This window comes from Gopherus flavomarginatus, chromosome 2, assembly GCF_025201925.1.
Source record: "Gopherus flavomarginatus isolate rGopFla2 chromosome 2, rGopFla2.mat.asm, whole genome shotgun sequence".
Classification (NCBI taxonomy): Eukaryota; Metazoa; Chordata; order Testudines; family Testudinidae; genus Gopherus; species Gopherus flavomarginatus.
Window position 1 is genome coordinate 134,823,301 of NC_066618.1, and position 9,871 is coordinate 134,833,171.

At 43.0% G+C, this 9,871-nt stretch overlaps 1 non-coding gene across 1 annotated transcript; it reads left to right on the top strand.

The window, feature by feature from the left end:
• The first annotated feature begins 673 nt into the window (after nucleotides 1–673).
• LOC127046081 (small nucleolar RNA SNORD123) lies at nucleotides 674–742 on the top strand. The gene has a single exon (XR_007772944.1). It is a non-coding gene; the product is annotated as a small nucleolar RNA SNORD123 (small nucleolar RNA).
• The last annotated feature ends 9,129 nt before the right edge of the window (nucleotides 743–9,871 follow it).

The following is a 9,871-nucleotide window of genomic DNA, read 5'->3' on the forward strand; positions in this document are numbered from 1 at the left end:
TGTCTTTCCCTGACTCCTACGCGTGGAGTAACCCCCGACCCTCGAAGCGGGGCCATCTGGCTGCTTATGGGAGCCATGTGATGTGGCCCCTGACCTGGCAACCCCGGCTGGAACACCAGAGTGGGGCAAGCCCAGACCCCACTCCCCAGCAGGAGCTCATGGGCCAGATCTGGCTAGCTGTAGTTTGCCCACCCCTCCACTAGCCCTTGCTGCCTCTCATACTATTGAGCTGCTCTACTATAGGACAAAGGTCAGACTGCTGCACAATAGAGCTGCTTGAACATTTTCAAAAATTTGACCAAAATATTTGGCTAAATGTTTTTGCTGTTTTTCAACCAGTTTATATGATAATCATAATTTTCTGAAAATCTGAAATTTTAACCAAAAATATGGCAAAAGCCACTGACATTTTTATGATAAATTGTCTACATTTTTTTTTAAATCAGCTCTACCGCACATGGTGGGTTCTTCATAAATAAAGTTCTTCATAAATAATTTTGTATTATATCTTTGTGAATCCTGACACATGCCATTAAGCTTGCATTTTCAACTCAACTACATGAAATGGATATTAATATGTTCTTGGTATTCACTTTAATAATTAACTCTTATTTTTCATTTTAAAACATCTATGATAGTTAATACATTTTTATATAACTATTAAAAGAAACTTGGTGAAAATGATGAATCCTGGCGTACTGATTCATGTGACTTGAAAAGACCATCCATTTCCTGATTCATCTTCATATTTTCTAAGGAAAAAGCAATGTTTTGGAATCTGTCTCTTCAATCAAATGATTTTTGTGTGTGTGTATTTCTCTTTCATTTCAGCCACTTTCCTGAACTGACATCTTAGAGGTGAAGAATAAAGTTGGGGTGAGAATAAACAATGCCTTGAAGAAACACAGCTACCGAACTTCTCTTATGAATGGGAATAAGAGAAACTGATTATATCTGTGCTCTCTAAAAAGAAGTGAGAAGATTTTGTTTCAATTATGAAAAGGTAGAGACCTAAGACATGGTCTTACTACATTTATTCATAGATTCTAAGGCCAGAAAGGACTGCTGTGATCATCTAGTCTGACCTGCTGTATAGCGCTGGCCACAGAACTTCCTCAAAATAATTCCTAGAGCATAGCTTTTAGAAAATCTTCCACTCTTGATTGAAAAATTGTCTTTAATGGATTTAAATTAGGGCTGTCAGTTAATCTCAGTTAATGCATGCGATTAACTCAAAACAGATTGGTTTATTTTAACAAACGTTAATCCCACTCCTCTAGAGACAGAACCCAGTGGTTTCACACCCCCATGGAGCTGCCCCAGGCCAAACTGCTCCCCTCCCCAGCCTGATGCCAAGGTGTCCCCCTCTCCAGGGCCGGTGCAAGGATATTTTGCGCCCTAGGCGAAACTTCCACCTTGCGTCCCCCACCCCCACCCCTGCACATCGGTTCATTGAGGGGCAAATCCCAATGAGCCTTTATAGCTCTAACTGCACCTGTTACCTCTTGATTATTAAAAATATATTTCTTAATGATCAGTAATGAATACAATCATACAATACAAGGGCAAAGGGGATATTTTATTATTGGGTTGTAAATCTTTTTCTCTTATAATATAAGTCATACATGCTGCTAAGAAGGAAGGTCTTGTGTGTGAGTCACATGCCTGGGAGTAAGCAGATCCATGTTCTATTCCCAGCTTTTCCTCAGAATTCCTGCAACACACAAATTCTTCTCCCTTGCAAGGCAACTCAGAGGAACATCTAGAAGAGCTAGCTCTTAGATAGACATATCCTTGGGCCAGCATGACACCCAGTGGTTTCCCCAGGAACTGAAATTACAGGGGGGTGTTCGAATTTAGGGGGGGGGGGGGTGTCAGGACCAATGAGATAAATAAAAGAGATATGAATAAAGTAAATGTTTTGTTAGGATTATGTAAATTTAACATAAGAATAATGCAAGTTACACCAAAACACATAACAGGTCTAGATTTCTAAAAAAATATAGATTTAAAAAATATTTAATTTAAATTGACTTTTGAAAAGAAAGCCATCATGGAGTAAGAGGAAAGTCCTCTCATGGATCAGTAACTGGTTAAAAGATGGGAAACAAAGGGTAGGAATAAATTATCAGTTGTCAGAATGGAGAGAGATAAATAGTGGTACCCTTGAGGGGTCAGTACTGGGACTAGTACTGTTCAACATATTCATCTGGAAAAATGGGTAAACAGTGAGGTGGCAAAATTTGCAGATGATACAAAACTATTCAAGATAGTTAAGTCCCAGGCAGACTGCGAAGAGTTACAAAGGGATCTCACAAAACTGGGTGACTGGGCAACAAAATGGCAAATGAAATTCAGTGTTGATAAATGCAAAGTAATGCACATTGGAAAACAATCTCAACTATACATACAAAATGATGGCATCTGAATTAGCTGTTAACACTCAAGAAAGAGATCTTGGAGTCGTTGTGGATAGTTCTCTGAAAACATCCACTCAGTGTGCAGCAGCAGTCACAAAAGCAAACAATGTTGGGAACCATTAAGAAAGGGATAGCTAATAAGACAGAAAATATCATATTGTCTCTATATAAATCCATGGTACGTGCACACCTTGAATAGTGTGTGCAGATCTGGTCACGCATCCTAAAAATATATATATTGGAATTGGAAAAGGTACAGAGATGGGCAACTAAAATGATCCGGGGTATGAAACAGGAGAAGAGATTAAAATGACTGGGAATTTTCATCTTAGAAAAGAGATGACTATGGGGGATATGATAGAGGTCTATAAAATCTTGACTGGTGCGAAGAAAGTGAGTAAGGAAATGTTATTTAATCCTTCACATACCACAAGAACTAGCAGTCACTCAATGAAATTAATAGGCAGCAGGTTTTAAAAAAACAAAAGGAAGTATTTCTTCACACAATATAAAGTCAGCCCAGGGAACTCTTTGCCAGGGGATGCTGTGAAGACCAAAACTATAACAGGATTATAAAAAGAACTAGATAAATTCCTGGAGAACAGGTCCATCTGTGGCTATTAGCCAGGATGGGGAGGAATGCAATACCATGCTCTGAGTGTCCCTAGCCTGTTTGCCAGAAGCTGGGAATGGGCAACAGGGGATGGTCACTTGATGATTACCTGTTCTGTTCATTCCCTCTGAAGCACCACTGTTGTAAGACAGGGTACTGGGCTATATGGACCATTGGTCTGACCCAGTGTGACGAACTGGGAATGTTCTTGATGTTTGCTCTGAATACTGTGTTGGTGCCTCAGTGTCCCCTTTGCAGTTCTTAAGTATCTAGGTGGTGGAATAAGGGTATGTGATTGCTGCAGAGCAAGGGGCCAGTGCACCTAAATGCCTGACACTCTGTCTCCAAGCAACTGATGGCCTGGGCCCCTTCTCTGAAAAGGTGCCAGCTGAAGGTGTTGGAGACAAAGAGATCAGGTGACCTCCTGGCCTGGGAAAGGGGCTGAGCAGAGAGGAGGGGCTGGAGGGGGTTGTTAGGCTGGCGCTGGCTGAGGGCAGACGTGGGGGTCTGGCTCACTGCCCCCAGAATGGACCCGGCCGAGGGGTCCGGTTTGCTGTATCTACAAGCTCTGTTTTAGACCCTCTTCCTGTCATTGAATAAACCTCTGTTTTACTGGCTGGCTGAGAGTCACATCGGACTGCAAAGTGGGGGTGCAGGACCCTGTGGCTTCCCTAGGACCCCACCTGGGGGGCTCGCTGTGGGAAGCGCACGGAGGGGCAGAGGATGCTGAATGCTCCAAGGAGAGACCCAGGAGGTGAAGATGTGAGCTTCTTGCCCTGAACAAGTCAGCTCCAAGGGAGAGGAGGCTCCCCAAAGTCCTGACTGGCTTGGTGGGGAGCAGTTCCAGAGCATCGCCCGGTGACTCCATGACACCCAGTATGACCATTCTTATGTAAAAATTAATTAGAATAATAAAAATGTTTAGTACAGAAACTCCCCAACATAATGACCTCTCAAGATAGCAACAATGTGAGATAACAACCTTGGCAAATAATGCATTTTAAAAATCTTGGCCTACTAGGAAACATATTTATATGTTTCCATTCCCAGTCACAAATCTAGCATTCTGGAGCAAAGTGACTAAAATATAGTCCAACAAACAAATGTTTATTTAACTTTTCCCTCCCCTGCACCTCACTCACTGGTGTTGTCCTTGGTCAGTGGAGAGTACACTCAGAGTTCAGAGGTGCTTTCACTTGAGTACACCTTCCAGGTGGGGGACAAGAGGGCACCTTGCTAATTCCTCCAGCTGCTCACTGTTTGCTCTGGCCACGGCTGTTCATTGTGCCACCTTTCATTCCACCGCTCTGTTGCCAATGGCCCTGCGCAGTCACCTTCTGCTGCCACCTGCCCCTGTGACCTCTGCGAGTTGGTCTCTTGAGGTTCCACCAGCTCTGTCATTTCAGCTGAGCTCTCATTGGGGGAACCTCGCTGCTAGTGCAGTCTGGGCTGTCTTTTCCACAAAAACGCTGTCCCACAGGAACACTGTTCCCACAGCAGGACTAAGCACTTCAGACCTGATTGTCAGTGATTTCAGCTGCAGTGGTCACTTAAAAGAACAAAAGACTCTCTATGGAGCCTAATCAGCTCTATCTTTAAACAGTGGAGAGGGACAGATCTCCACCCTCTCTCTTGATGCCTTCAAATCATCACAGGCTAAGTACAGTTCTACTGCCCTTTACTCATACAATAAGAACAACATTTCATCCCCCCCCCCGCCCCCACATTCAAGTAGTCTGTAACCCAACCCCAGCCAAAATCTATCACTTGGACAACACAGCTCTGTTTGCTGGATACCTAGGTAGATTAGTGTGAATGTAAATATAATCTGGTCCCACAGCCCCAGCTCATCACTAGCTGTCAGGGAGAGCTCATTTAGACTTTGCTTACAAATCATCATTTGATATTATTAGGTTGGCCAACATCATGAATGCACTGACATAAAAAAAAAACAACAGCTGTATAAGGAAGCAAGGAAGCTAGTCTATGTTCATGCTTTTCAAATCTAGTATACTTTTTCAGATACACATATTTTATCATACACTGTATAAGCTTTTAAGTGTGTATTAATGTTTCAGTTTAAATTCAGATTTCCAAACAGTCACTAAGTTGGTATGTAACTAGCTCACAAAACTAGGGGGGGTATTGGGGAAATTCAGGGGTGTATAACCCCCTTTGGGGGGGGTCTAGGGAAATCCCTGATGACACCCATATGCCTCATTTTCAATTGAAAAGGCACATTGCCTCCAAAGAACTCCAGAGAGTAGGGACAGGGAGTGTGCATGGTACACCATCCCTAGAGGACATGCTACCATATTTGCAACCAATGTGGAGAAAGGTGTAAGGGGAACATGACCAAGTCTGCAGCCCAGCACCTTTTGAGAGACTTTGTGCACCAAGGGTACCCAGAGTGAGTCCCTTAAGCAGGACAACTTGCAACCATGTACTCAAGGCTGGATCCAGCATTTTTGCTGCCCCAAACGGTGAAAAATAAAATAAAATGCCACGATCAGCGGCACTTCTGCCGCCTCTTCATTCTTCGGCGGCAATTCGGTGATAGGTCCTTCCCTCTGAGAGGGACTGAGAGACCCGCCACCGAATTGCCACCAAAGAACTGGACATGCCACCCATTTCCATTGGCCACCTCAAGCACCTGGAGCCAGCCCTGTATGTACTATGTGTCCTAGGGTGCAGGACAACACTACTCTGTGAGTTTATGGTTAAAGAGCATTTCAAATGCCACTGCATCTACTAACTGATGATTAGACAATACAGCACTGAAGCACTTGCATAATTTCAACCAAGTGAGTAGTCCTGCTATGTTTAAAGTTACTCACGTGCTTCAGTGTGTGTAGCATGGGGGCTGGAGAAATGCTGCTACTCTGGATGGAGTTATGTATTACAATTTCTATGGCATTGTGTTTTAAAAATATTAATATTAAAGATTTATATTGCCAGTGGTGTCAACCAAGTTGGGGCCCCATTGTCCTAGGAACTAAATTGATACATAGTAAATGATAGTTCCCAAGTGTTTACAGTCTAAAGACATGATATAATAGGTGCATAGACAAACAACTGGGGAGGTTGTCAGTGGTGCGTATGGTGGGATGATTCTTTTAGAATGAAATCGAAATTAATAAATAAAGTCACTTGGCACAGCCTACCAAGAATCAACTTTGCAGTTGACAAATCCCTTTCAGTTAATTGCTCATCTAACTTTCAGCAACTTTCATGAAAATCTGGGCTCTTTATCTTTTAGATAAAAAAATGTATTTCTCTCTCTCCATCCTCTGGAAACCTAACTACTTTGGTGGCTTAGTTGATATGAGTTCATTGTTTTTATTTGACTTTCAAAATATGCCATTCAAATATTTGAGTAACAGTAACTCAAAAGGCAGAAAAGGGCAAAAATAAATGTTTTTTCCATACTCAACTTTCAAAGTCATTTTCTTTCTATGTGAATTTTTAACAATATTAAAGTTAGTAAAGCAAGACTTTTTTTAAGATGTGATGGTCCAAGTATAAATAAACTCACTTTGTGTAAACACTTTAAAATACTTTATATTTACTTCTCAACCATGTAATTGGTTTTTTTTTATCTGAAATCTGAAGAATATTCCCATCTTGCATGATAAGCTATAATCTAGGGCTTCTTCTGAATTCTTTACCACTGTTCTGGAATGTAACCAAGATTTTCAATGGTGAACACAGAATCTGCTTTTCAGACACAAAACACAAAGGGCCAAAAATGCAATGTGATGGGATATCAAGTTTTTGAAGAACCCTAAATATGCATTTAGGCGCCGGCCCCGTGCACCCCCCAGCTCTCGCGTCACTGCACTCAGGCTCTGCGGCTCCCGGGCATGTGAGCCGCCATCACCAGGGCACAGGACTCTAAGTCTGCTCCAGGAGGGGCAGCGGCGGCTCACTCACCGGGGAGCCACAGAACCTGAGCGCAGTGAGGGGGACCTGGGGGTGCACCTGCCCGGGCTGCGACCTGGCATCCACCCTCAGGGGCTCCTGCAGTGAATGCATGCAGGCGGTGCCCCCCGTGTGTCCCCTGGCTCCCCTTTCTCTGTGCTCCCTGGAGTGTGAACTGCCACTGCCCCTCCCGGAGCAGGCTCAGGGCCCCACAACCGCAGCAGCCGCGGCTCACACACCTGGGAGTCACGGAACCCGAGCACAGTGAGGGAGGAGCCGGGGGGTGTACAGGGGCAGCCGCCCACATGCATCTGCTGCAGCCTGCAGGAGCCCCCTGGTGGGGAGGAGGGCCGCAGCCTGGGGTGGGTGGGCGCAGCTGCTCCCCACTAGTGGCGCTGCTGCCTTTGCAGGGCTGCTGCCCCACTGCACCGCACCAGCTCCTCTGTGGCTGGGGCTCGCCACCCCCACAAGCTGACGCTCTGGCTCTCCGGTGCCTCCAGAAGGCAGCTCCTCCCTGCCAAGCCAGGGCACTGCTTTTTGGTACCCCCAACCACTTGGTGTCCTGTGGGACCCAGAAGCTATGGACTGCTGTGGATCCAATGGGAACGGGACAATATGGGAAGGGTGCCCACAGGGGCCAGGGACTGCACTACAGTACTTGTATGAGGTGAATTGAGAAATACTATTTCTTTTGTTTATCTTTTTTTTACAGTGCAAATATTTGTAATAAAAGATAATATAAAGTGAGCACTGTATACTTGGTATTCTGTGTTGTAATTAAAATCAGTATGTTTGAAAATGTAGAAAACACCGAAGTATTTAAATATATGATATTCTATTATTGTTTAACAGTGCAATTAAAATTGTGAGTAATCGTGACTTTTTTAAATCTTGCAGTTAATCATGATTAATTTTTTAATCATTTGACAGCCCTAATTTAAATCTATTATTATTTAGATTTAAATTTAAAATAAATTTTTTATTTAAAAATAAAAGATTTGAGATGCATTTTTTGGGTGCCTCTGCACTATCCCTTTCTATCTTGCAGAGTTGCCCAACTATCTTACTTAAAAAAAAAGAGCCCATCTACATAGGGCTAGATTTTGTGACACATGTCCACATGGGGAAAGTTACACCAGTTTTTAAGTTAACTGGATACTCTTATTTTGATTTCAAAGTGCCTTATTTCAATTTAGTTTAAACATATTCCAAATTGATTTTAAGTAAACAAAAAACAAACGAAACAAAAAAGTAGGGTTGTCAAGTGATTAAAAAAAATTGCACTGTTAAACAATAATAAAATACCATTTAAATATTTTTGCATGTTTTCTACATTTTCAAATATATTGATTTCAATTAGAACACAGAATACAGTATACAGTGCTCATTTTATATTTTTTTTTATTACAACCTAATTCAAGTACTGTAGTGCAATCTCTTTAAAATGAAAGTTGAACTTACAAATGTAGAATTACGTACAAAATATAACTGCATTCAAAAATAAAACCATGTAAAACTTTAGAACCTACAAGTTCACTCAGTCCCTACTTCAGCCAATGGCTCAGACAAACAAGTTTGGTTACAATTTGCAGGAGATATTGCTGCCTATGTCTCTGTCACCTGAATATGAGAGCAGGCTTCCACATGGCACTGTTGTAGCCGGCATCGTGAAATATTTACTTGCCAGATGCTCTAAAGATTCATAGGTCACTTTGTGCTTCAGCCACCATTTCAGCAGACGTGTCCTCATGCTGATGACAGGTTCTGCTCAATAATGATCCAAAGCAGAGGAGACCGATGCATGTTCATTTTCATCATGTGAGTCAGATGCCACCAGCAGAAGGTTGTTTTCTTCTTTGGTGGTTTGGGTTCTGTAGTTTCTGCATCGGAGTGTTGTTCTATTAAGATATCTGAAAGCATTCTCCACACTTCGTCCCGCTCAGATTTTGGAAGGTACTTCAGATTCTTAAACCTTGGGTCGAGTGCGGTATCTGTCCTTAGAAATCTCACATTGGTACTGTAGCAGGGTGCTGCTGCAGAGGCAGCTAATTAGCCCCTGCTCAGCCAGCCCCAATCAGGTGAAATGGATTGGGGCTGGGGAGAAGCCTGGTGCCTGGCCTCTGAACGGGCTGCACCTGTGGGCCTGCAGGCTCAAGGGCCATAAAGGCTGGCTGGCAGCCAAAGGAAAAAGAGAAGAGAACAGCCAGAGGCACAGCAGTCTCCAAGCTGGGGTAGACCCTCTGTAAAGGAGGAGGAGGAGGAGGAGGAGGACGACGACGACGACGACAATGATGATGACTACCTGTAAATAGAATCACTGGTGGTGGTAACTGTATGTAAATAAAAAGCCACAGGTGCTGCATCCAGGAGGCTCAGAGTGCTTTGTGGAGACAGCAGGGTGCTGCAGCAAGGGGGGCAGAGGAAGAGATCTGGTTACAGGTACCTTTTTATGCATTTTGTCAAATCTGCTGTGAAAGTGTTCTTAAAATGAACATGTGCTGGATCATCATGCGAGACAGCTATGACATGAAATATATGGCAGAATGTGAGTAAAACAGAACAGGAGACATATAATTCTCCCCCAAGGATTTCAGTCACAAATTTAAATAATGCATTATTTTTTAAATGAGCATTATCAGCATGGAAGCATGTCCTCTGAAATGGTGGCTGAAGCATGAAGGGGCATATGAATGTTTAGAATATCTGGCACGTAAATACCTTGCAACACCAGCTACAAAAGTGCCATGCGAATGCCAGTTCTCACTTTCAGGTGATCTTGTAAATAAGAAGCAGTCAACAGTATCCCCTGTAAATGTAAACAAATGTGTTTGTCTTTAACAATTGGCTGAACAAGAAGTAGGACTGAGCGGATGTGTAGGCTCTAAAGTTTTACTTTGATTTTGAGTGCAGTTATGTA